The following is a 26,740-nucleotide window of genomic DNA, read 5'->3' as shown; positions in this document are numbered from 1 at the left end:
TTGACAGACAGACAGACAGACAGCAGAATGACAGACATGGCAGAAAGACATGCTAGGAGTGTCTTTAATAATATGGACTGAGATCTGAAATCAGATTCATTTGTATTTTACTTTCATGGACCTTTTCTAACCCTTCTTGCTGTGGAATGATATGACAAACACAACAACTGCTGAAGTCTTCTCTGGTAAGTTGGAGTTGGTTGGCTGTCTGTTTTTGCTCAGTGATTAATTAATATAGGCTAATTAAAACCATTAGCTGTGTGAATATAGACAGACAGCAGGCTATAATTCATGAACAGGTGCAGTCATGCATGGGTGACAGCACTGCAGCAGGGCTGTTAGTAGGCTAGGAGGGAGTTGGACAGGTTTGTCTGTCGCTGTCATGTCGTTGTTACTTCTGCTTACAGCTTGTGAACTGTTTAACTTTAAACCAGGGCTCCGGCTCTTCAATGTTTTCAGGCCAGGGACCCCTTAGTTGAGAGAGAGATGAAGCAGGGACCACTTAGTTGAGAGAGAGATGAAGCAGGGACCACTTAGTTGAGAGAGAGATGAAGCAGGGACCACTTAGTTGAGAGAGAGAGATGAAGCAGGGACCACTTAGTTGAGAGAGAGATGAAGCAGGGACCACTTAGTTGAGAGAGAGATGAAGCAGGGACCACTTAGTTGAGAGAGAGAGATGAAGCAGGGACCACTTAGTTGAGAGAGAGAGATGAAGCAGGGACCACTTAGTTGAGAGAGAGATGAAGCAGGGACCACTTAGTTGAGAGAGAGATGAAGCAGGGACCCCCACAACCTTTTCATAGATTCCATAATCGTTTGACAGCACAATCATCAGTGTATTTTGGATTCATGTCAATTTGTGTTTTCAGATATTTAACCACTTGAAGCTAATATACTTGACCTTTCACTCTGTACTTAGTCTGCTCTTTTCCCCCCTCTACACCAAAGCTCTTTGCCGAAAATAGCCGATCTACAATGTGAGCTTGTAGATCGGCTATTTTTGGCTAAAGTTCTCAGAATATGGACACTAGGGTTCAAGTGGTTGATATCACACAAAGATTTGGAGGCCCCCCTGTAGTAACTCTGAGGACCCCCTAGGGGTCCCGGACCCCCTGTTGAAGACCCCTGCTTTAAACAATGGACCCTATGATGTTATGGTCTGTGTGAATGCTTACATGATGCTTAGCCGCAAATTGCAACACTAGATTGTTTTATCGATGAATCTAGGGTTGCAATACCTCCCATAGGCAGCCAATGCATCAAAACGTTTTTTTTTTTGCTATCTGATTGTATTAAATGACGTCAAACTCACCAATATTGTGGCTCTATGGAAAGCTTGGAATTTACTCTTGCTATCTGCAAAGTGTTTGTTCCAGAAAAATCCACAGTAGACATGTTATGAGCCAGTTTCTATCAAGAAATTTGGTTCAGGTGATCATTTTTTCTAAGTGCTGGAGTTTGGAAGCGCTCGTGGAAAATCGCTCAACGGTCCTGTGATCACCTGGTTCAAAATGTCACATAATGCAGGAGGCAGCGGGACGCTGCGTAATAGAAGACGAGCGCTTCCGAAGTTCAACACTTAGAAAATAAACCATGTCTGTTCAGATTTCTTGACAGAAAATAAATCATAACAATTCTACGGTGGATTTTTCTGAAACAAACACTTTGCAGATAGAAAGAGTAAATTCCAAGCTTTCCTTAGAGCCACAATATTGGTGAGTTTGAAGTCGTTTAATACAATCAGAGACAGATAGCAAAAAACTGTTTTGATGCATTGGCTGCCTATGGGAGGTATTGCAACCCTAGATTCATCCCATTATAAAAAAAAATCTAGTGTTGCAATTTGCGGCTACATGATGTGCTATGGTCATGATCTATTCTAAAGGGGATCTGTAGTCTAATGCAGTGGTTCTCAACCTGTGGGTCAACCTGTGGACCCCCAGGGGGGTCCACAAATGATTTTGGGTGGGTCCCCAGATGATTAACTTAATGTGCAACATTGTTTTCTCACTCAACAGTAAACAAACCAACATAAAGTTTAAGTGCGGGGGTCTTCAACAGGGGGTCCGCGACCCCTAGGGGGTCCGCGGAGGTACTGCAGGGGGTCCGCGAAATTATTGCTTAAAAAAAAAATAGTTTTCACATTTATGTTAAAAAATAAATCATGATTCTATCCATTTTGAATAGCTTGAATACATGATTACTATGCAATTGACAGACTGTTGATATTATTGACATTGGTTAAAATGAAAAATATGTCGTAGCCCCGACCCCCCACCCTACGAGGTGGTAGGGGGTCCCTGCTCCATCTCCCCATCAGTTTGGGGGTCCCCGGCCGGAAAACGTTGAAGGCCCGTGGTATAGAGGGTATCTGCACATTTCTAAAGTGACAATGTATGGACTTTTTAATACCTCTAAATTGTCAAATAGTCAAATTAGAGGCAGAACATTGGGAAAATAGCCGATCTACAAGCTCACAACGCCTCACAAAATGCGAGGCCCATGTTAGGGGCGCGAACCAATATTTTTAAAATATATTGTTGGGGTTCACTACATAAAAAAAAATTATATATATATATATATATATATATATATATATATACTAAAAGTAAATGATACATTAACATTTACTAGGATTAAAGGAGCTATAGTCAACTTTGTCTTGAAAAACGGATGCTAAAATGGATGCTTCATATATGTGTTTCTATTCAAAAATTACCACAAAAAGCGTAAAATAATGATAAAATAATCATTTTGGCCATTGTCAGACCGACACTTTGTTTACATTCTAGTCTATAGACTAGGATGCAAACAAAGTGTCGGCCCTACAATGAAAAAGTTGACTATAGCTCCTTTAAATAAATGCACACATTATGTGCAAACTAATCATGTAACATTATGTACTGTTGGCCATGGTGTAATGGATGGAATTAAATAGATTAGCACCATCTGGCATCACGTGGTTGCAAATAATGTGTGCCATGAACTGTGCCAGCAGCATTCCTATCAGATGGATGACAGCAGTGACAGAGAGCCAAGCTAAACATTAATGGATGTCATATTTGCACTCAGTGGTTTCTAAACCAACCTTTGTTTACGGTTAATCATTAAACCTCCTGGCTCTCACTGGCCTCTTCTCTCTGACACACATTTTAGTAAGGGAAAGTTAGCCGAGTGTTCGACCAATCTGGGAACTAAATCTAAATCAATATCTTTCTTCACAAATGTGTTCATAAAGGTGTCTACTATCACCTCTGAACTTTATCAATCACAACTCCCTTGGGGAACTTTGTGGGAGCCAATCAAAGTTGGGGGTTCAAAGATGGGAGTCCTCATGGAAAAGAGGCATTACATTTTGGATAACACGTTTCTATTGTGAAAATAGCCTATCTACATGCTCACAACGCCTCGCAGCGCGAGGCGTTGTGAGCATGTAGATCTGCTATTAATAAACAGCCGATCTACATGTACTAAACAGCCGATATACTAGCGAGGCGTTGTGTGCTTGTAGATCGTCTGTTTTCACTAGTTGTGTGCGACAGTCTTGTATGATGAAGCAGGGCTTTGCTTTACCAAAAGACGTACACATTTGAAACTTGGAGATACGAGGTTTCTGCCCGACAGTGATATTTTAGTGATTATGTTGTGAGGAAAACGTTAAGATAACAGCCATTTTGGTTAAAACTGTAAATAACTGTACTTCAAGTTTAAAATGATACTAAATATTTTTGTGTTCAAGTGTCCAAATACATTCCAAATCTTATCAAAATTTTATAAGATTTGGAAGAGATCATTTAATGATCTCGCGGCACCCCTGGTGATTATGATGGAGGAGCATTCATTAATGGAGGCCTTTCTTAGAGTGTGTGCGTGTGCATGTGCGTGTGCGTGCGTGCGTGCGTGTGTGCGTGTGTGCGTGTGTGTGTGTGTGTGTGTGTGTGTGTGTGTGTGTTCATGTCAACAGGCCAGTGTTGTGGTTGTCAGGGTTGTGTTGTCAGAGTCAACATGTCTCCATGCAGAGGGACGTCACCAGAGAAGCCTGACTTCTTCCTCTATTATTCTAGTACAGGGGGTCCGGGACCCCTAGGGGGTCCCCAGAGTTACTACTGGGGGTCCTCCAAATCTTTGAGTGATAGAAACCTTTTTCTCCTTTTTTTATATGACCCACTTGAAACCTAGCGTCCATATTCTGAGAACTTTAGCCAAAAATAGCAAATCTACAAGCTCATAACGCCTCGCGCTGCTCGCAGCGCGAGGCGTTATGAGCTTGTAGATCTTCTATTTGGTAAGAGCTTTGGTATAGAGGGGAAAAAGAGCAGACTAAGTACAGAGTGAAAGGTCAAGTTTATTAAGTATTGACGGTTCAAGTGGTTAAATATCTGAAAACACACATTGACATGAATCCAAAATACACTGATTATTTTGCTGTCAAACAATGAAACTATATGGAATCTATGAACAGGTTGTGGGGGTCCCTGCTTCATCTCTCTCTCAACTAAGGGGGGCTTGGCCTGAAAACGTTGAAGACTCCTGTTCTAGTATAAATGTAGGATCTATTCTACAACTCTGGCGTTGCCAGCCTCTTTCACACGCTTGGTGGTGGAGCTGGAACCCCCAATTATTTTGGGGGGTCCCCAGATGATTAACTTAATGTGAAACATTGTTTTCTGTCTCAACAGTAAACAAACCAACCTAAAGTTTAAGTGTATAGAGGGTATCTGCACATTTCTAAAGTGACAATTTAAGGACGTGTTAATACCTCTAAAATGACAAATTAAACCAAATTGTCAAATATATAGAGACCACAACACGACAACAATGGGGCTCTTAAGTCTGACATCATTTTGTAGGCGGAGGAGAACTTCTGGTGCCAAAAGGCACCGGTGCCCGACCGTGAATCTTTTTACTATAAGCTAATGTTTCTTCTCTTTCTTGATTGATTGATTGATTGATTGAAGACGTTATTGTCAGTTTGCATAGGAAAAGGTACAGTTTCATGACGGTACAGTACAGTTCACTAGCTGTGTGTGCACATGTGTGTGCATGCGTGTTTCACATGTTGTGTTATGGACGCTACAATCCACTTCAGTTGAGAAGAAGTTTTAAAAGGATGTGTTTATCTTTATCCTGCTGGTGGGTTTGAGGCTTTAGTGTCATGAAGGGTACTTGAGCAAGACTCTGAACCCCTAACTGCTCCTGATGTGAATGTGTGTGTGAATGGGTGAGAGTAATGAATGTGAGTGAATGGGTGACTGTAATGAATGTGTTTGTGAGTGAGTGGGTGAATGTAATGAATGTGTGTGTGAATAGGTGAATGTAATGAATGTGTGTGTGAATGGGTGAGAGTAATGAATGTGTGTGTGAATGGGTGAATGTAATGAATGTGTGTGTGAATGGGTGAGAGTAATGAATGTGTGTGTGAATGGGTGAATGTAATGAATGTGTGTGTGTGTGTGTGTGTGAATGGGTGAATGTAATGAATGTGTGTGAATGGGTGAGAGTAATGAATGTGTGTGTGTGTGAATGGGTGAGAGTAATGAATGTGTGTGTGAATGGGTGAAAGTAATGAATGTGTGTGTAAATGGGTGAATGTAATGAATGTGTGTGTGAATGGGTGAGAGTAATGAATGTGTGTGTGAATGGGTGAATGTAATGAATGTGTGTGTGTGTGTGTGTGTGTGTGTGTGTGTGTGTGTGTGTGTGTGTGTGTGTGTGAATGGGTGAATGTAATGAATGTGTGTGAATGGGTGAGAGTAATGAATGTGTGTGTGAATGGGTGAAAGTAATGAATGTGTGTGTAAATGGGTGAATGTAATGAATGTGTGTGTGAATGGGTGAATGTAATGAATGTGTGTGTGTGTGTGTGTGTGTGTGTGTGTGTGTGTGTGTGTGTGTGTGTGTGTGTGTGAATGGGTGAATGTAATGAATGTGTGTGTGTGAATGGGTGAATGTAATGAATGTGTGTGTGAATGGGTGAATGTAATGAATGTGTGTGTGAATGGGTGAATGTAATGAATGTGTGTGTGAATGGGTGAATGTAATGAATGTGTGTGTGTGTGTGTGTGTGTATGGGTGAATGTAATGAATGTGTGTGTGAATGGGTGAATGTAATGAATGTGTGTGTGAATGGGTGAATATAATGAATGTGTGTGTGAATGGGTGAATGTAATGCAGAATCATTGTAAAGCGCCTTGGATAAACGTATCAATGCATCATTTACCTGGTGCAGGTGAAACCAGTGACTCTGTGTCCATCTGCACTGTGTTGTGAGATGCAATCCTTCTGTCTTAAAGGAGCTATAGTCCAGGGCTTCCCAAACGTTTTTGTCTCAGGGCACCCCATAAATACTTTTTTTAATCCGTGGCACCCCTACATTATAATTTTCACTCCCGGGTGGAAACCTTGTATGTCCAAAATCGTTCGTTTTGTATTTATCATCTATAAAATGTACTAAACTAGTGAAAACAGCAGATCTACAAGCACACAACACCTCGCGATATTTTCACTATTTTTGTGTGACGGTCTTGTATGATGAAGCAGGGCTTTGCTTTACCAAAAGACGTACACATTTGAAACTTGGAGATACGAGGTTTCTGCCCGACAGTGACAATATTTTAGTGATTATGTTGTGAGGAAAACGTTGAGATAATAGCCATTTTGGTTAGAACTGACTGAAAATAACTTTGTACTTCAAGTTTAAAATGATACTGAATATTTTTTCAAGTGTCAAATAAATTCCAAATATTATCAAATGATCTCGCGGCACCCCAGGGTGCCCCATCACCTACTTTGAAAACCCCTGCTATAGTCAACTTTTTCTTGAAAAACGGACGCTAAAATAAAAATAATGTTTCGAAAATATTTTATATAAAAGATTACGCTTCATATATGTGTTTCTATAAAAGAAATGACCACAAAAAGTGTAAAATAATGATAAAATAATCATGTTGGCCGTTGTCAGGCTGACTTTATTTAGATCCCTAGTCAATCCATATAAAAGAATAGAAGAGGGATATAAACAAAGTCATTCTGACAACGGCCAAAATGATTATTTTATAATTATTTTATGCTTTTTGTGGTAATTTTCTTAATTGAAACACATATTATTATGAAGATTAATCTTTAATAAAACATTTTTTTACATTATTTTTATTTTGGCGTCCATTTTTCAAGAAAAAGTTGACTATAGCTCCTTAAGATGTTTTACAAATGTTGCTGCTGTGTTCGCACATTGTTGTATTTCTCCCATTAGTTGTGGGAGTGTATTCAACCTCACTGTGTGTGTGTGTGTGTGTGTGTGTGTGTGTGTGTGTGTGTGTGTGTGTGTGTGTGTGTGTGTGTGTGTGTGTGTGTGTGTGTGTGTGTGTGTGTGTGTGTGTGTGTGTGTGTGTGTGTGTGTGTGTCTCTGATATATTGGTATACAGTAATGATAGCAGGTGGTTAGAAAGTGTAGCTCTGTTTTCCACCACATTTTGTGTACATATCAATATGGGGGTCCTTGGATATATCTTTTTATAAGCGAACATTTGTAACTCAAATATCTGCTTCTGGGCATCCCTGGAACTAAATATTTTGAGATGGGGGTCCGTGGCCAAATACATATCATTGTGGGGGTCCTTGACATAAAAAGGTTTGAGAACCACTGACATTAGTTTTTCAAAAACCTTAGAAGGATTTAGCAGATATTTATAGAATCTGGTCAAAATAGTCAAAGACACAAACTTTCACGATTTTTCAAAAATAGCAGATCTACAAGCTCGCAGCCGTGCTGTGAGCTTGTATATCTGTATTTTTTTTTATAGTTACTGTATAAAAATAATGGTAACATAAAGTAAAGCCCTTTGCACACAGGACAGTTGCGTTTCTTTCTGTTTGCTGCATGATTAAAACGCATTGGATTTGGTGTGCAATGCTGTGTGGAATCGGCGCTGCGGATCCCAAAAGGAGTCATAAAAGGAGTGATGAGTTTTTTACCGCATGCGACAAGACGCACGAATCAAACTGGGTTCGATTGAGAAAAAAAAACGCACGGCCGCAGCCACTCGTCGCACGGCTAATTCGGATCCGGTGTGCATGAGGTCGTAGAGAATCATTGTTTTATTTTAAAAAAAATGAAATTGTCCGTTTTATCCGTGCGATAAACGCGCCTGTGTGCAAAGGGCTTTAGAATGTGTTCCATGCCTCAATGGGTTAAGACCAGAAATAGGCAATGCAGTGACATCATATATTGACATAACATCGACTTAATATTTAATCTCACCTTTATAGAGAACAATAGTTTAGTGCTGGTGAATAATGCTTCACACCGTAATCAGTCAATCAATGCCACACGCAATATTTGATCAGAGCTGTTATAAAGTATAGATTGGTACACATAGTTCTGGGTTCCCACCTGCAGTAAACCAGTGGCGTCAGTTCAGAAAAAGCTAAGGTATGGCAACATGACTGGTGTCTTGCACGCGAAGGCGCGCGTGCAAGACACCAGTCATGTTGCCATACCTTAATAATAGGCATGATACATTTATTTTAAGAAGTACATTTAATTTTTTCCCTGTTTCTACGGTTTCTTGGGCTGGATATGGCAGCCTGGAACGATTGTTCAAGTGCAGCTAAACTTGGCATGTTAGTAAACGTGCCACAATTAACAATAATGCATTGCACCTGTGCAGCTGACCTGCAGAACCTGTGAATATACCATTCTGTCAAGATGGGGAGAATATAATTATAATACCTTGTTATTTTGACCTTTTTTGTTACATTTTGCATTTGTAGATATTTTACTGTAATTCAACAACATAATAACCAGCACAGATAGACAAAGAGACATTCATAGATTTATATTTAAAAGTAACTTTTATCTTCCCCCCCTGGACCCAGGGTATGGCAGCTGCATACCCCTGGACCCCCCTGGACCCAGGGTATGGCAGCTGCATACCCTTGGACCCCCCTGGACCCAGGGTATGGCAGCTGCATACCCCTGCCATACCCGATTGACGCCCCTGCAGTAAAGTAAAGTATGTGTCAGAGTGGTGCATGCAGGATTACAGGTGTGTCAGTACGGTGCGTGCAGGATCACAGGTGTGTCAGAGGAATTAAGGCTATGCTATTATTGTTCTGCTTTTATTGTTCCCTGGGGGAACAAACAGGTGTCCTGATGACGGATGGCAGCAGAATGGAACAGGTTAGAGCTAGCTGTAAAGCCCTTTGCACACAGGCGCGTTTATCCGCACGGATAAAACGGACAATTTCATTTTTTTAAAAGAAAACACTGATTCTCTACGACCTCATGCACACCGGATCCGAATTAGCCGTGCGACGAGTGGCTGCGGCCCTGTGTTTTTTTCTCGTTCGAACCCAGTTCGATTCGTGCGTCTTGTCGCATGTGGTAAAAAACTCATCACTCCTTTTATGACTCCTTTTGGGATCCGCAGCGCCGATTCCGCACAGCATTGCACACCAAATCCAATGCGTTTTATTCATGCAGCAAACGAAAAAAAAGAAAAAACGCAACTGTCCATGCTTCCACTGTGGTGGGAAAAGCACTCAATTATTTTACTTAGCAAAGTTTCAATACTGCAATGTAGAGATACTCTGTTATTAACTAACTAATTAATTAATTAACTAAGTAAAAGTCTGGAATGGAATTGGTATTAAAAAAAGTGGTATCAAAATGTACTTTAAAAAAAGTGGGAAGTACTTATTATGCACAGTAGGGCATTCACCAATAGTGATTTTTAGTATTCGAATTATTCGACCTCAAAGTATTCGAACATTCGACAGGACTGGCCGAACTGTCAAATATTAAGTAAGCAAGAGGCGAACATTGTGAAAATAGCCGATCTACATGCTCACAACATAGATCTGCTATTTTCACAATATTTATCTGTGGAACCGAGTCACATGAAATGTAATACCTACAATTCCAAGTGCTTGTCAGGGTGGGGGTCCCCAGTTCAAATATGTTTATTTTGGGGGTCACGGCCTAAAAAGGTTTGAGAACCCCTGGTATAGAGCATTAACAAATTCATCCACCAGGGGCATTGACAACTCATTCTTATGACTTCCTATCTAGCCAAGCTTTATAAACTATATATTTTGAAAGAGAAAACAATAATAAAAATGAAAATAAGCGAATATTCGGCTTCGGTGAACAACGTCGAATAGTGACTTTGATATTCAAATATTCGATCATTTGGTGAATGCCCCAATGCACAGTACCATTTCACAAGCTTTCAAATATTTAAAATGGATTCAAATCTTTTTGAAAATAGCAGATGTATCACAGATATCTTTATGCATAGTATTGTGTTTTATTTGTCTGTCATTCAATGTTATATGAGTTTAAATTGGGACCCCAATGTAAACAAGCCCATAAGACCTTTTTGTGGTGTCTATGCTTTTAGTTGACCTTGTACCAGTTGATCTGTACTGTCATGTACCGTTTAGTTGACCTTGTACCAGTTGATCTGTACTGTCATGTACCGTTTAGTTGACCTTGTACCAGTTGATCTGTACTGTCATGTACCGTTTAGTTGACCTTGTACCAGTTGATCTGTACTGTCATGTACCGTTTAGTTGACCTTGTACCAGTTGATCTGTACTGTCATGTACCGTTTAGTTGACCTTGTACCAGTTGATCTGTACTGTCATGTACCGTTTAGTTGACCTTGTACCAGTTGATCTGTACTGTCATGTACCGTTTAGTTGACCTTGTACCAGTTGATCTGTACTGTCATGTACCGTTTAGTTGACCTTGTACCAGTTGATCTGTACTGTCATGTACCGTTTAGTTGACCTTGTACCAGTTGATCTGTACTGTCATGTACCGTTTAGTTGACCTTGTACCAGTTGATCTGTACTGTCATGTACCGTTTAGTTGACCTTGTACCAGTTGATCTGTACTGTCATGTACCGTTTAGTTGACCTTGTACCAGTTGATCTGTACTGTCATGTACCGTTTAGTTGACCTTGTACCAGTTGATCTGTACTGTCATGTACCGTTTAGTTGACCTTGTACCAGTTGATCTGTACTGTCATGTACCGTTTAGTTGACCTTGTACCAGTTGATCTGTACTGTCATGTACCGTTTAGTTGACCTTGTACCAGTTGATCTGTACTGTCATGTACCGTTTACTATGCAAACCTCTCATAACATCCTCAATCAATCAATCAATCAATCAATCAATCAATCAATCAAAAGGGTGACTATTTATTACACAGTCTGGCTGCTGCTGTGTGTGACTGTAATATTACACCATGTTGTAATTAGAGAATACACAAGATGAGTGTTAAAATTATTTCATTTACTTCTTTCTATTGTTTTAGAGATTCTTATTTCAGTGGTTGGGGGCATGCGTACAAGTGGCTAAATGTGTCATTTTACACAGAATAAGCCCTAGAAGTGTTACTGTAAATAGCAATAAAGAAACTGCTGGCTTATTGTGTCTAAAAAGACATATTTAGCCACTTGTACGCATGCCCCACATTTTATCATGGTAAACGCGATAAAACAATAGAACGAAGCAAATGAAAACATTTTAACACTCAATTTTTTCTTTTCTCTAATTACAATCTAAAATATGAACCCTTGTTGTAAAAAAACTAAGTTGTCCTTTAAGATATTGTCCAGGTATGTGGAGCTAATTCTCCATGTTTAGTTCTAACCATAGATAATAATGCATCGTTCAATATTATTTACTCCTAGACTTTCTCACGTATCTTAACCTACAGGTTACTGTTGAGACCCGCCCACTGCTGACATCAGTCCAATCAGAGAGGGGCCCCTGAACCTCCGGTCCCGCCCCCTTCCTTGAACCCCATTGGGCGATGCCGAAGAGTGACACGTGGCCCGGCGGCGTTGTCATGGAAACCCTGAGCCACATCGACAGCGCCGGGAGCTTTGACAGCGTGATCAGTGTGAGTGTTCTGGACTACACTACCCATGATGCCCCTCTGTTCCTCTCTGTATGTGTGAGTGTTCTGGACTACATTACCCATGATGCCCCTCTGTTCCTCTCTGTATGTGTGAGTGTTCTGGACTACATTACCCATGATGCCCCTCTGTTCCTCTCTGTATGTGTGAGTGTTCTGGACTACATTACCCATGATGCCCCTATGTTCCTCTCTGTATGTGTGAGTGTTCTGGACTACATTACCCATGATGCCCCTCTGTTCCTCTCTGTATGTGTCAGTGTTCTGGACTACATTACCCATGATGCCCCTCTCTGTCTGTTCCTCTCTGCATGTGTGAGTGTTCTGAACTACACTACCCATGATGCCCCTCTCTGTCTGTTCCTCTCTGCATGTGTGAGTGTTCTGGACTACACTACCCATGATGCCCCTCTCTGTCTGCCCCACTCTGAGTGTTCTGAACTACACTACCCATGATGCCCCTCTCTGTCTGTCCCACTCTGAGTGTTCTGAACTACACTACCCATAATGCACCTCTCTGTTCCTCTCTGCATGTGTGAGTGTTCTGAATTACATTACCCATGATGCCCCTCTCTGTCTATAAGCCTATTGCTTTTACACTATTTGTTGTGGTCAAAAGTGATTTTATTTTTCATGAATAGTTGTCATTACAAACACATCCATGCCTTGGTTGTCCCACACAAGCCACCATAATCTCATAAATAATGTTTTGGGGTGAGCCTTTGGCACAAGTGCCAATCGGTGACTGTACTGGCCAATCACAAGGCATCTTTTCCGGGACTTGGCAAAACACATAAAAGCATAACATCTGTTTAGCAGAGTGTGATGGCTTGTGTGGGACAATTAACGATGACATGGATGTGTTTGTAATGACAACTAGTAACACATTCATGAAAAATAAAAACACTTTTGACCACAACAAATAGTGTAAAAGCGATAGGCTTATAGGATCCACTCTATGCTATGAGAGCTGCTGGGTTCTGCTGGGGAAACTGGACAACAGGAGCATTTCTGCCTAATAGACCCCATGGACAGTTATGGATCAATATAAGTAGGAAAATTAGCCTAGAAGTGATTTTAGGGCGGAGTTGTCCTTTAACGGCTGATGTAGCAGATAGAACATCACAGTTTGTGAGCTTGTAGATCAGCTGTCTTTCCTCGTATTTTTGTAGGAGTTCAAAGTGTAATTCTCTCAGTCCTGTGTGAAATGTAAACACACCTGACCACGGGACGCTGTTTAAACCCATTCAGAACAGGTACACCAGTAACACTCCCTAATCGGGAGATAAGCGACCGTAGGTCACTTATCTCCACAAATAGGGCAAAAATGTGTTTTGCCAAAATCTTCCTGATCCATGTTGATGACATGAGTGTAGACATACTGTGTAGTGATTTTCGTGATTTTAGGGCAAAATCGGTAGGAGCAGTGTCCAAAAATGTGTTTTTAAAAATCGGCCTGGAGGTGGCGCTATATGGGAGAGATTCATGTTGATGGGATGAGTGTAGACATACTGTGTACTGATTTGCGTGATTTTAGGGCAAAAATTGTAGGAGCAGTGTGCAAAAATGTGTTTTGCAAGAATCGGCCTCATGGTGGCGCTAGAAGAGGGCCATGTGAGAAATGAGGGGTGGGGTCTCCGCGCCGGCAAGGCGGACGAATAGGTACCGGCCCCGGCTGTCCCGGTCGCTCCTAGCCAGAGTTACGGCATTTTATGTGAGCTGCAGTGTAGGGGGTCCTCCACTGGGGGCGCCACCACTTTTGCATCCGTTCTGGAGCACCAGGAGTGGGTGGTCCCCGGGAATTCCCCGTGAGCAGCCCCGTGGGGGTGGTCATTTGGTCAGTTTAGCACATTTGGTCATTTTTTACATCTGGGGGTCCCCCAGGGACCTGGGGGTCCCTGGAGCTCCGGGGGTCCTTGGAGGTTGTAGTTTGGCAGGTAAGGAACGTGTGTGCAAAATTTGGCATGGATCGGGGCAACGGTTGCGGAGATATGAGCAGGGCAAGAGTGTGACGTGTGACAGACAGACTGACGGACTTACACTTTGTGTGACAGACAGACTGACGGACTGACACTTTGTGCAGGGTTTGATAGTAAATGCGACCTACGGTCGCAACTATATTGTGTATTATTATTTTGCTTTAACTATAAAAAAATAGCAGATATACAAGCTCGGTGCCGCGCTGCAAGCTTGTAGATCTGCTATTTTTGAAAAATAGTGAACATTTGAACTTTGACCCAATTTTGACCCGATTCTATAAGTGTCTTTTGAATCCTTCTAAGGTTTTTTTTTTTTAAAAACCTTATGTTCCTACTGTATGTCAGCAATCTGGCCAGCCATCGTCAAAGAAAAGTGAGTAACTTAACTGGAGCTCAGTTAGTCTGTTCTTGAGAGACTACGATGTCAGTGGTTCTTTTTCATGTGAAGGACCCCCAAAATGATATGTATTTGGCCACGGACCCCCATCTCAAAATAGGGACCACCCCCCCCCCCCCCCCCCCCTGAAGCAGAATTTGAGTTACAAACGTTTGCTTTAAAAATACATAATTCAAAGATTTGCACACATTTTCACGACTTTTTTTCAGAAATAGCAGCTGTGAGCTTGTAGATCTGCTATTTTTAAATAGTTAAAGACACAAGCAGCTCTTTGTTCTCTCTCTGTGTGTGTGTGTGTGTGTGTGTGTGTGTGTGTGTGTGTGTGTGTGTGTGTGTGTGTGTGTGTGTGTGTGTGTGTCTGTGTCTGTGTCTGTGTCTGTGTGTGTGTGTGTGTGTGTGTGTGTGTGTGTGTGTGTGTGTGTGTGTGTGTGTGTGTGTGTGTCTGTGTGTGTGTGTGTGTGTGTCTGTGTGTGTCTGTGTGTGTGTCTGTGTGTCTGTGTCTGTGTCTGTGTGTGTGTGTGTACAGAGTGAGGACAGCTTGGAGCATCTCTCGGCGGAGGAGCGGGCCTGTCTGACCTTCTTGGAGGAAACCCTGGACAGCCTGGAGATGGAGGAGGACAGTGGACTGTCCACTGATGAGCTGGACGTAGCAGGACAACACCACCACACAACACCACCCCAGGATGAGCTGGACAACACAACACCACCCCAGCTGGACGTAGCAGGACAACACAGTGGACTGTCCACCAAGGAGCTGGACAACACAACACCACCCCAGGAACCGGCTGGAACACATGGTGATTATCACTTCCCTTCTACACACAGCCACAACAACACCCCAGCAATCCTCTTTCTAAAACGGCTAGTTCCATTCCTTGATTCTGATTGGCTCATTGCTGTGGTATATAATATGAGACTTTATTACCCGGCTTGGTTGAATGCTTGATTCTGATTGGTCGAGCGCTGAAATCAGCTGTGAATTATGAGCGTATAATGACCGCTCCGCTCTATAATTCACCGCTGCCTAATCAAAGGCTCAGAGCAGCTGCTGCAGTCAGGATGCGCTGTGTGTTTTTAGTGCCGTATCCAACATGGCAGCCATGTAAACAAACACACAGCGTCATTTACAACCAAACGTTGCTCTGGAATTTTTTTTTAAAACCATTTGAGGCGAGAAATAGACGACGCAGTAACAGAAAATTGATTCTATTTGACTAGCACTTCCTTGTTTTCCAAGGCGACGGTGTTGCGCTCGGGGGGACGCACTTTCAGCTGTCTGTAAACAAGGAAATACTTTGTTTTGTTTTTAATTTTGAGTCAAATTATTAATTTTATGTATTAGCCGGGTAATAAGTGCGATAAGGTCTTGCTGCTTGGTCATTATGGCTTATATGGACACTTCGAGCTGATAATTCCCCTCGGCTCCGCCTCGGGGAATTATCACCCCGTCGTGTCCATATAAGCCATAATGACCGCGCAGCAAGTCCTTATCGCATACATAACCCACACCTTGAATCAGTTTATATCAAACCCCAGGTGCGTTATTTCTTTCCACAGTGTTCCACAGTGCACCAATCCACTCTTTGTCAAATCCCGCCCCATTTTGCTCTAGTTACTAGGTGGGACGAAAAAGCCAAGGCAGATTGTTTTTATAATGGAAGTGAATTGGGGGGGGGGGGGGTGTATCAGGGTCATCTCTATGTACTGTATTACAGTTGGTGGAGATAAACCTTTTCTTGGGTGATAGTGCATGCACAAATCCACTCTAGCCCAGGTGCTGGACAAACGGCAATACAAGAGAAGGATAGAGTCCGCAACACTGGTAATACTCAGCTCTGCTTTATTGCTTCAACGTTTCGATCCGTTTGGATCTTCTTCAGGAATAATACAGGGAAATGGGTGTGTGTCCTTATAAAGACTAGCTTCCACAATGATTGGCTGTAACAATGAGTGGTGATTGAAACCACCCATACCAATCAGGCCATTTCTTCAGTAGCAAAAGGCAATAATAGACATAAGCCCAACATGTTTGCATATATACATATAAAGAAATACAATATACAAAAAATACAAAAATAGTAATCAGGAGCAGGATCAAGTATAGGACACAAATAGTACCAGTTAATCACACTTCATTTCAGAATGACTTAATATTTCATATTTTGTTTTGTTAAAAAACAGACCTACTGGTAAGGTAGCTTGGGCCAGAGAAGAATTTCTCACCACTACTTGTGTCCTATAGCGTGAACAAATGACTATATGATATGAGAAAATATTGAATAAGAGGACTAAGTAGGTCTTCAGGAGGAGTCCTCCATCATCAGAGTCCCCAACCATTGGATAACCTACAAAGACCATGAGAAAGAGAGAAATGTTAGACAGTTAAAAACAAGTAAAAACATTAATACCAAAATAGTACTCTAAGGTACACTGGACCCAAACTACATTATGGCCTACATAGTACAGTTACAGAAAAGGTCTAAGGTCGAAATATTCATTCAAGCCTTTCGCCACAGTATTTAGGGTGGACATCCAAAATGCTTCTCTCTGAAGGAGCAAAGTGTCTATATCACCACCCCTAGGAGGCAATTTAACCCGCTCAATGCCCAAATACCTCAATGAAGAAATACAGTGTTGGGTTTGATGGAAGTGTAGGGCTACAGGGTTTTTAAAGTTGTTGTTTCTTATGTCACTCCTGTGTTCTGAGATTCTTGTTTTTAAAGGTCTCAGAGTTTTGCCAATGTACGCAAGCCCACACACACATTTTATCATGTAAACCACATTGTTTGTTGTACAGCTAATAATGCCCTTAATTTTAAAACTTTTACCTGTGGTAGGATGACTGAATGTATGACATTTAGATGTGAAATTGCATTGGGCACATTTGGAAGAGTTCAAAGAGACCCTCATTGGACTCGCAGCCTCAGACAGAATGCAATGTGATCAACTTGTCAAGTAGGTCAGTCACAGACACATGCTTATCAGCTCTCAGTAAGGGCTTGTCATTTGTTCCTACGACCCAATGTAATGATTTTGACACTTTAGTAGACTTTCATAAATTCTTTCGTAATCTCAGACTGAGAGAATTCTTTTCTAACACAAATGGTAACATGGTACAGGGGGCTAATTCAGATAACATACAGCCTCCATCAGTTACCTCTGAGGTTACTACTGAGCCCAATATAGGGCCTAAGAAACCGTTTAAGAAGAGATCTACATTTATTCCACCTAAACACAGAAACTCATCCATAGATACGTATTGTAGATTGGTTGAAAGTGAAGTGTCACAACTTCTAGCTAAGAAGCAACAGTATAAGGTCACTAACAATTTGTCTAAAGCACAACGCAATGCACTATTAGAATTAAAAATCACACCTGTGTGAAGTGTGTGTGTGTGTGTGTGTGTGTGTGTGTGTGTGTGTGTGTGTGTGTGTGTGTGTGTGTGTGTGTGTGTGTGTGTGTGTGTGTGTGTGTGTGTGTGTGTGTGTGTGTGTGTGTGTGTGTGGATCATGTGTACCGATTGTTGTGACATTTGAAGAAAATATGTAGGAAAAGGAGGAAAAAGGGTGTTTTGGAGAAAATTCAAGATGGCGGAAAATCTATCATGGCGCAAATGGGCGTGGCCTATATGGGGAGATGCGTCATGACCCAAGGAATCCAGGGAAAAAATATTTTTAATTTTCCGACCTACGGTTCAAGAGTTACAGGCCAAAACGTAAAGTGGGGTGTTATGGCGCCACCATGCGGCCAAATGACACAATTATTTTTTATTTAATCCTTGAAATCATTATGAACCTCCTCTCCAAGTCTTGAAACTCTAGCCCCTATGGTTTGCGAGAGACAAATAATTGAATGTGAGTTTTTGCGATTCCCATTATAAGTCAATGGGGAAAATTAATTCACTAATAAATTAATATCAATTAAACTATTGAACCTTTCTCTTAGCAAGTTACTAGCCCACGATTCCAGAGTAAGCCGGTCAATTTGACATATGGCGCGAGTGTGTGGTGGCAAAACTGTGGGACTAGTAGCGTGCCGAAGTTTAGGAAGTTCAGGCTACATACAGACACACACACAGACAGACCCACACAGCCACGTATAGGGAGCCTGTGTTTCACACAGCTCCAAAAAATGACAAATCTGTTGTTGTGCAGTCTGCGGACAAAGGGGGTGCCATTGTCCTTTTGGACAGAGAGGCATATGTTGGTGAAATACATAGACAACTCCATAATGATGTGTTTTACCAAAAACTGAATGTTAACCCTACTTTAGAGTTCAATAATTATATTCACAATATTCTTGAGCACTATTTAGAAAAAGGAGATATCAGTAAGCATGAATTTGATTATATGAAGGTTGACTGCCCTGTCACTCCAGTGATATATACTCTGCCCAAAATCCACAAAGAGTTTGCTGATGGGCCTCCTGGGAGACCTATTGTGTCAGGTATAGGCTCCCTTACGGAGAATATTTCTTCATATATTGATCATTTTCTTAAGCCACATGTCTTTGCACTTCCGTCCTATCTTAGGGACTCCAGCGATTTCATTCAGGTCCTACAAAACATAGAATCAGTTGACAATGAGTCATTTCTTGTCACATTGGATGTGGAAAGCTTATATACAAACATTCCACACCAAGGTGGTTTAGAGGCAATTGAACATTTTCTGGACCAGAGGGTTGAATGTATTCCCAGCACCAAATGTTTAAAAGATCTCACTGAAGTAGTGCTTACTAAAAACTTTTTCTTGTTCGAGAATGAGTTCTATTTACAAAAATGTGGTACAGCCATGGGCAGTAAGATGGCACCAAATTATGCTAATCTTTTTGTTGGACTCCTTGAAACAGAGGTTATTTTATCAAGTAACAATCCATTTCTATCACACATTCAGTTGTGGAAACGTTACATAGATGACATTTTTCTTATCTGGACCGGGTCTCTCACAGAGTTGACAGCCTTCCATAGTTTTTTAAATGACAGTAGTCAATCTTTAAGGTTTACCATTGCCTCTGATCATTGCCGAATGAATTTTCTTGACATTCTTGTCATCAAAGAAAACAATAGACTTAATACAGACCTGTACAGAAAACCGACAGACCGGAATGCCCTTTTGCATGGTGATAGTTACCATCCAACCCCTTTGAAGAAGGGCATCCCTATGGGTCAGTTCAAGCGGGTACGCAGGATCTGTAGTGTGGACCATTCGTTTACCACACATGCAAGAGACCTTGCAAATCGCTTTAAACAGCGTGGGTATCCAGCTGATTGGATCAAACCAGCCAAAGACAAGTTTAGTGGCTGTACCCAACTTGATTGTCTCAAAAGCATGGAGAGAAATGAAAAAGAAAAACAAATTAACTGTTATGTACAGTACTCCCCTTTAGGCAAAGAATTTGAGGCAATGATCAGAAAGCATTGGCATATTTTGAAGTCAGACCCCACCCTAGGTAGAACCTTTTCAGCCCCTCCCCGCATTGTATACAAAAGACCACCCAATCTTAAGAACCTCCTGGTCAGGTCACATTTGAGTCAGGATACACCAACACATTTCCTATCAGATGTTCCAGATGGTAATTATAAGTGTGGCAGATGTGCCCAATGCAATTTCACATCTAAATGTCATACATTCAGTCATCCTACCACAGGTAAAAGTTTTAAAATTAAGGGCATTATTAGCTGTACAACAAACAATGTGGTTTACATGATAAAATGTGTGTGTGGGCTTGCGTACATTGGCAAAACTCTGAGACCTTTAAAAACAAGAATCTCAGAACACAGGAGTGACATAAGAAACAAAAACTTTAAAAACCCTGTAGCCCTACACTTCCATCAAACCCAACACTGTATTTCTTCATTGAGGTATTTGGGCATTGAGCGGGTTAAATTGCCTCCTAGGGGTGGTGATATAGACACTTTGCTCCTTCAGAGAGAAGCATTTTGGATGTCCACCCTAAATACTGTGGCGAAAGGCTTGAATGAATATTTCGACCTTAGACCTTTTCTGTAACTGTACTATGTAGGCCATAATGTAGTTTGGGTCCAGTGTACCTTAGAGTACTATTTTGGTATTAATGTTTTTACTTGTTTTTAACTGTCTAACATTTCTCTCTTTCTCATGGTCTTTGTAGGTTATCCAATGGTTGGGGACTCTGATGATGGAGGACTCCTCCTGAAGACCTACTTAGTCCTCTTATTCAATATTTTCTCATATCATATAGTCATTTGTTCACGCTATAGGACACAAGTAGTGGTGAGAAATTCTTCTCTGGCCCCAGCTACCTTACCAGTAGGTCTGTTTTTTAACAAAACAAAATATGAAATATTAAGTCATTCTGAAATGAAGTGTGATTAACTGGTACTATTTGTGTCCTATACTTGATCCTGCTCCTGATTACTATTTTTGTATTTTTTGTATATTGTATTTCTTTATATGTATATATGCAAACATGTTGGGCTTATGTCTATTATTGCCTTTTGCTACTGAAGAAATGGCCTGATTGGTATGGGTGGTTTCAATCACCACTCATTGTTACAGCCAATCATTGTGGAAGCTAGTCTTTATAAGGACACACACCCATTTCCCTGTATTATTCCTGAAGAAGATCCAAACGGATCGAAACGTTGAAGCAATAAAGCAGAGCTGAGTATTACCAGTGTTGCGGACTCTATCCTTCTCTTGATAAACCTTTTCTTCTCTTCTTTTTGAGCGGTGGTCACAACGCTCCTATACGTGGCCGTGTGTGTGGGTCTGTCTGTCTGTTTGTCTGTTTGTCTGTCTGTCTGTCTGTCTGTCTGTCTGTCTGTCTGTCTGTCTCCGGGTATGTAGCCTGCAGTAACCTTTTCTGACCACACATGTTAAGGGAGGGGCGCTGTTGTTCAGGATAGGCCAGGCATAGGCCAGGCACACTCGCACACAAACACACACAGGGGGCACACACACACACACACACACACACACACACACACACACACACACACACACACACACACACACACACACACACACACACACACACACAGGGGGCACACACACACACACACACACACACACACACACACACACACACACACACACACACACACACACACACACACACACCACCGCTCAGTTCACACAAGTGTGATTTTTCTTCTTCTTTTCATTCAAAAGTAGCATGGCTGACTGGTGTGTGTTTGTTCCCAGATGCACAGGGTCTCTAACTGACTGGTGTGTGTTTGTTCTAACTGACTGGTGTGTGTTTGTTCTAACTGACTGGTGTGTGTTTGTTCTAACTGACTGGTGTGTGTTTGTTCTAACTGACTGGTGTGTGTTTGTTCTAACTGACTGGTGTGTGTTTGTTCTAACTGACTGGTGTGTGTTTGTTCTAACTGACTGGTGTGTGTTTGTTCCTAACTGACTGGTGTGTGTTTGTTGTGTGTGTTTGTTCCCAGATGCACAGGGTCTCTAACTGACCGGTGTGTGTTTGTTGTGTGTGTTTGTTGTGTGTGTTTGTTCCCAGATGCACAGGGTCTCCAACACGACGACCCCAGCAGGGACCACAAGTCCTTCCTCGGGGGCGGTGTCCCCACGCCGTTCCTCTTGGCCAATGGGGGAGCTGCTCTCCCAGAGAGAGCCTCGGTGACCGAGCCCACGCCGTTCCTCTTGGCCAATGGGGGAGCTGCTCTCCCAGAGAGAGCCTCGGTGACCGAGCCAGAAACGCCAGACGAGCCGACGGAACCCACGAGGGCCGCGTTGTCTACGGAGCACAGCGCCGAACGCCAAGGTCCTCCTCTAGAGGGCGCCGCAGATCCACAGACCTCCACGGACGACCGTGACTCTGACGCTCTGACAGGGAGCGCTGCTGAGGTGGGACTGCAGGAGAGGAGGTCCGGGGACCCCCAGACTGCAGCTGCTGATCCAGAAGACACTGACACCAGGACCCCCTCGGGGGCTGCTACGTCCGCCGGGCCGGACTCGGACATCGGTGGTGTCGTAGGCGGCAGGGACGAGGGTACAGATGACGCCCACCCTGGATCTCAGGGGTCTTCTGAGATGGACCTGATGGCTCTGATCCCTCCTCCGTCAGACTTCAGGGACCACCAGCCTCAGCCGGAGCCTCAGGAGGACCAGAAGCTTCTTGATTCCACAGCGACAAGAAGCTCGATCTCAACCGCTGACGTGGAGGATAAAACAACACCCCAGCAACAAGCTGTACCCGCTGACGTGGAGGATAAAACAACACCCCAGCAACAGGCTGTACCCGCTGAGGTTAAAACAACACCCCAGCAACAAGCTGTACCCGGTGAGGTTAAAACAACACCCCAGCAACAAGCTGTACCCGCTGAGGTTAAAACAACACCCCAGCAACAAGCTGTACCCGGTGAGGTTAAAACAACACCCCAGCAACAGGCTGTACCCGGTGAGGTTAAAACAACACCCCAGCAACAAGCTGTACCCGGTGAGGTTAAAACAACACCCCAGCAACAGGCTGTACCCGGTGAGGTTAAAACAACACTCCAGCAACCCTCTGTACCCGCTGAGGTTAAAACAACACCCCAGCAACAAGCTGTACCCGGTGACTTTAAAACAACACCCCAGCAACACGAGGTTAAAACAACACCTTCCACGGGGACGAGAAGCTCGATGGCAGCCGCTGAGGTGGAGGACTTGGGCAGGCAAGACTCTGTGAAGACTCCTTCTCCAGTGAGTTCTCCCATTCCTCCTGGTCCTCCCTACAACCCTCCTGCAGAAGTTCCTGCCGGTGCTCATGCACCTCCGTCACCGTCTCCTTCTGAGACCCCGCTGCCCGACCCTCCCGCCCTCCTCAAAAGCCCCCCCGTCGTGGCCCCCAGGCCCAAGAAGCTCCCCTCCAACATCGTCCTCAAGTCCCACCGGCCCGCTCGTCCCGGGGCCCACCACCACCCCCCCTCCTCTTCTACCGGTCCCGACGGCAGGCCGATCCTGGACCCCCAGAGGGTCCGCATGGAGGCCCTGCGGAAGCTGGGCCTCCTGAAGAGCGAGGAGAGGAGGGACCCCCAGGGACCCCCTCTGGTCCCTGTCCTGAAGAGCGAGGAGAGGAGGGAACCCCAGGGACCCCCTCTGGTCCCTGTCCTGAAGAGCGAGGAGAGGAGGGAACCCCAGGGACCCGCTCTGGTCCCTGTCCTGAGCCCTCCTCCTCCCCCCAGCAGCAACCTCTCCTCCCCGGGCTCCCGGAGGTCCTGGGCAGCCCCCCCCGCCGGCGCTCCTCTCAGCCCCCCCCCGTCCCGCTCCTCCTCCCGTCCCGGCAGGGACCGACCCGCCGCCTGCCTCGGTTCCGGTCCCGGCGCCCCAGACGGCCTGCTCTGCGGGTGGCGCTCTGCCTCCCCTGGTGGTGGAAGCGTCTTCCTCCTCCTCGGTGGTCGGGGACCCCCCCCGCGCCCCCCCACATCCTCCCGGCCCCCCCCGCGCCTCCCCACATCCTCCCGGCCCCCGCTGCTTTCAGCGACGCCGCCGAAAGCCCCCCAGCCAGGGACGTCGTTCCCCCCGCCGCGCCCAGGAACAAGGCTGCCACCCTGGAGCGCTCGGGCGTGGGGGGTCTGGGGGGGTCCACCGGCGTGGGGGGTCTGGGGGGGTCCACCGGCGTGGGGGGTCTGGGCGGGTCCACCGGCGGCGGCGCTGCCGCCCAGCGCGGCCCGGGCGAGGTGCGGAACACTCGGGCGCGGCCCGCCTCCCTCGGCAGTGGGAAGGACTTCTTCTCGGAGGCCCGGGACCCCCACCCTGCCGGGGACCCCCAGAAGCTGCCCCGCTCCCACGGCATCAGCGTGGTCATCTGCCCGCGCGGCCAGAACGGAGAGGACCGCCGCCAGGCGCTCAGGAAGCTGGGACTGATCAGAGACTGAGGACCGTCCATGGAGTAGCAACTGAACCCATTGTCAACTATGATTGGTTCCCCACTAATGCTCATTATAATATGACATCATTTCTGTCTACTCTTCTTGTCTTGTCATTGGTGGGGCTGTTCTGTGGGCGGTTTAGAAACCTGCTCTCTCATTGGTGGTGTTTCCATAAAGCCTCTTAATGCCCATTTAAGGCTCATACACAAAACGTTTTTATGGAAACACTTCAAAATGCCAATAAACTTTCATTATCCGCAAAAAAAATATCCGCTTGGAGGAGGAGGATTTTGAGGCTTTATCGAATAAACTAAATGCGCATTTGTGAATGGAAACGGGTCAGACAATTAATGCGAATAAATGATGACGTTCTGGTCCATATCGTCCTCCTATAACACTTTCCCCCTTTCCAATCCCCCTTTCCAATACCCGGCCCGCCTCGGATCGGGGACGCCCCTTGGGGCACCCCGAAAACAAAATCACAAATAAAAATAAAAAGTTATAGTTGACGCGGGCAACACATCGTAGGGTGTAGGTACCCTCACAAAAAACATGCAGTAATCCTGGTCTCTATACTGCCTCCCTCTGGCCAGCCGGGGCGCCTGATGGAGGGGAAAGGAACTGGTTGGAATAACGTGTTCCTTCCACGCGACCTGAGGGTGGAGGTGGTCGGGTCAAAAAGCTCGTAGCACTAAGAGTTGAGGCAACACGGTTCTATTGTGAAAATAGCAGATCTACGTTGTGAGCATGTAGATCTGCTATTTTCACAATTTCAGCCTCTAATATTTGACAATTTGGCCAATGTTTAATGTGTCATTTTAGAGGTATTAAAACGTTCTTAAATTGTCACTTTAGAAATGTGCAGATACTCTTAAACTTGGGAGCGTGTCACTGTTACTACATGTCATCTTTTCGACACCCGACTCTAACCCTCACCCTAACCCTAACCTCCGTGGAGTGAGTCGCTAACCCTCCGGTCGAAATGATGGTCGTTCGAAAGAGCGCGATTTTCCCCTTAAACTTTATGTTGGTTTGTTTACTGTTGAGTGAGGAAAACAATTTTGCCCATTAATTTAATCATTTGGGGACCCCCCAAAATCATTTGGGGTCCCCACACACATGGGGGCATGCGTACAAGTGGCTAAATATGTCTTTTTAGACACAATAAGCCAGCAGTTTCTTTATTGCTATTTACAGTAACACTTCAAGCCCCCATAAGTCACATCCAACCATGAAAGGTTGCGTTGTATCTTGGGAATGGGCTTATTCTGTGTAAAATGACATATTTAGCCACTTGTACGCATGCCCCCAACCACTGAAATAAGAATCTCTAAAACAATAGAAAGAAGCAAATGAAATCATTTTAACACTCATCTTTTATATTCTTTAATTACAATCTAAAATATGAACCCTTGTTGTAAAAAAACTAAAGTTGTCCTTTAACCATCACTCCAAAGGGATATCCCTATGAAACGAGGGCAGATACTAGACTCTCTCTGTGGAGCTCCGTGGAGTGGACTAATGCAGTGGTTCTCAACCAGTGGTCCGGGGACCAACAGTGGTCCTTGAGGGGGGTCCAGATAAATGATAGGGAGTTGGTAACCAAATGGACCCTTCATGATATTTAACTATTGAGAGTGTAAAATTAAACCAATTTGACTTCTTAGTTTTAATCTTTTTATGCATGGCGCACTGAGTCTTCTCAAAGACTTCTTAGTTTTATGCTCTCAAGAGTTAAGCTATTGTTGATGCACAGAGAGAGACACACACTTTGGGGGGGGGGGAAATGCACACTTTGGGGGGGGGGGGGGGGGGGGCAAATGCACAGAGAGAGACGCACACTTTGGAGGGGGACAAATGCACAGAGAGAGACACACTTTGGGGGGGGGCAAATGCACAGAGAGAGACGCACACTTTGGGGGGGGGGCAAATGCACACTTTGGGGGGGGGGGCAAATGCACAGAGAGAGACTGAATTTTTTTTTTCTCGAAATTTTTTTTTTCTCTAAAATTTTTTTTGGAGAATTTTTTTTTTCTCAAATTCTTTTTTTTCTCAAAAAAATTGAGAAAAAAAAATTTTTTCTCAATTTTTTTTTTCTCAAAATTTTTTTTTCTCAAAATTTTTTTTTTATCAAAAATTTTTTTTTTCTCAAAAAACTTTTTTTTCTCAAAAAAATGTTTTCTCAAAAAACTTTTTTTTTCTCAAAAAACTTTTTTTTCTCAAAAAAAATTATTTTCTCAAACAAACCATCAGATCGTGGCCTAAACACCAGTCTAAACACCCTTTGTCAAGTCCCACCCGTTGTCCCGCCCCTCTTCACACCCATTGGTTGCTGAGTCTTGGTGGGACACTCCATCCACTACCATTGTAATTCAGTTACTTAATGTTGTTGTTCTGTGTGTTCAATTCTCATTTCAAACTTGGTTTCTTTAAAATGGAGCTGCTCAGTGGCAGTATAGTGACTCAGCATGTTTTTGAATGTTTTCATTTCCACAAAAATTACGTTTTAGCAAATTAAACATAACTAGAAAAGAAAATTTCTAAGAAATTTTAAGTGTGCCTGCAGCTCGCTAAGTCTGT

At 43.6% G+C, this 26,740-nt stretch overlaps 1 pseudogene across 1 annotated transcript; it reads left to right on the top strand.

The window, feature by feature from the left end:
* LOC308291163 lies at window positions 1-25,918 on the top strand (annotated as a pseudogene). Its single transcript, XR_013963353.1, has 4 exons — window positions 1-185; window positions 11,731-11,970; window positions 14,834-15,104; window positions 21,808-25,918. The product of XR_013963353.1 is annotated as an uncharacterized misc_RNA (transcript).
* The last annotated feature ends 822 nt before the right edge of the window (window positions 25,919-26,740 follow it).

The sequence above is a fragment of the Nannobrachium achirus genome, assembly GCF_963921795.1.
Source record: "Nannobrachium achirus genome assembly, chromosome: 9".
NCBI classification, from domain to species: Eukaryota; Metazoa; Chordata; class Actinopteri; order Myctophiformes; family Myctophidae; genus Nannobrachium; species Nannobrachium achirus.
This window is presented reverse-complemented; position numbering and strand designations above follow the sequence as displayed.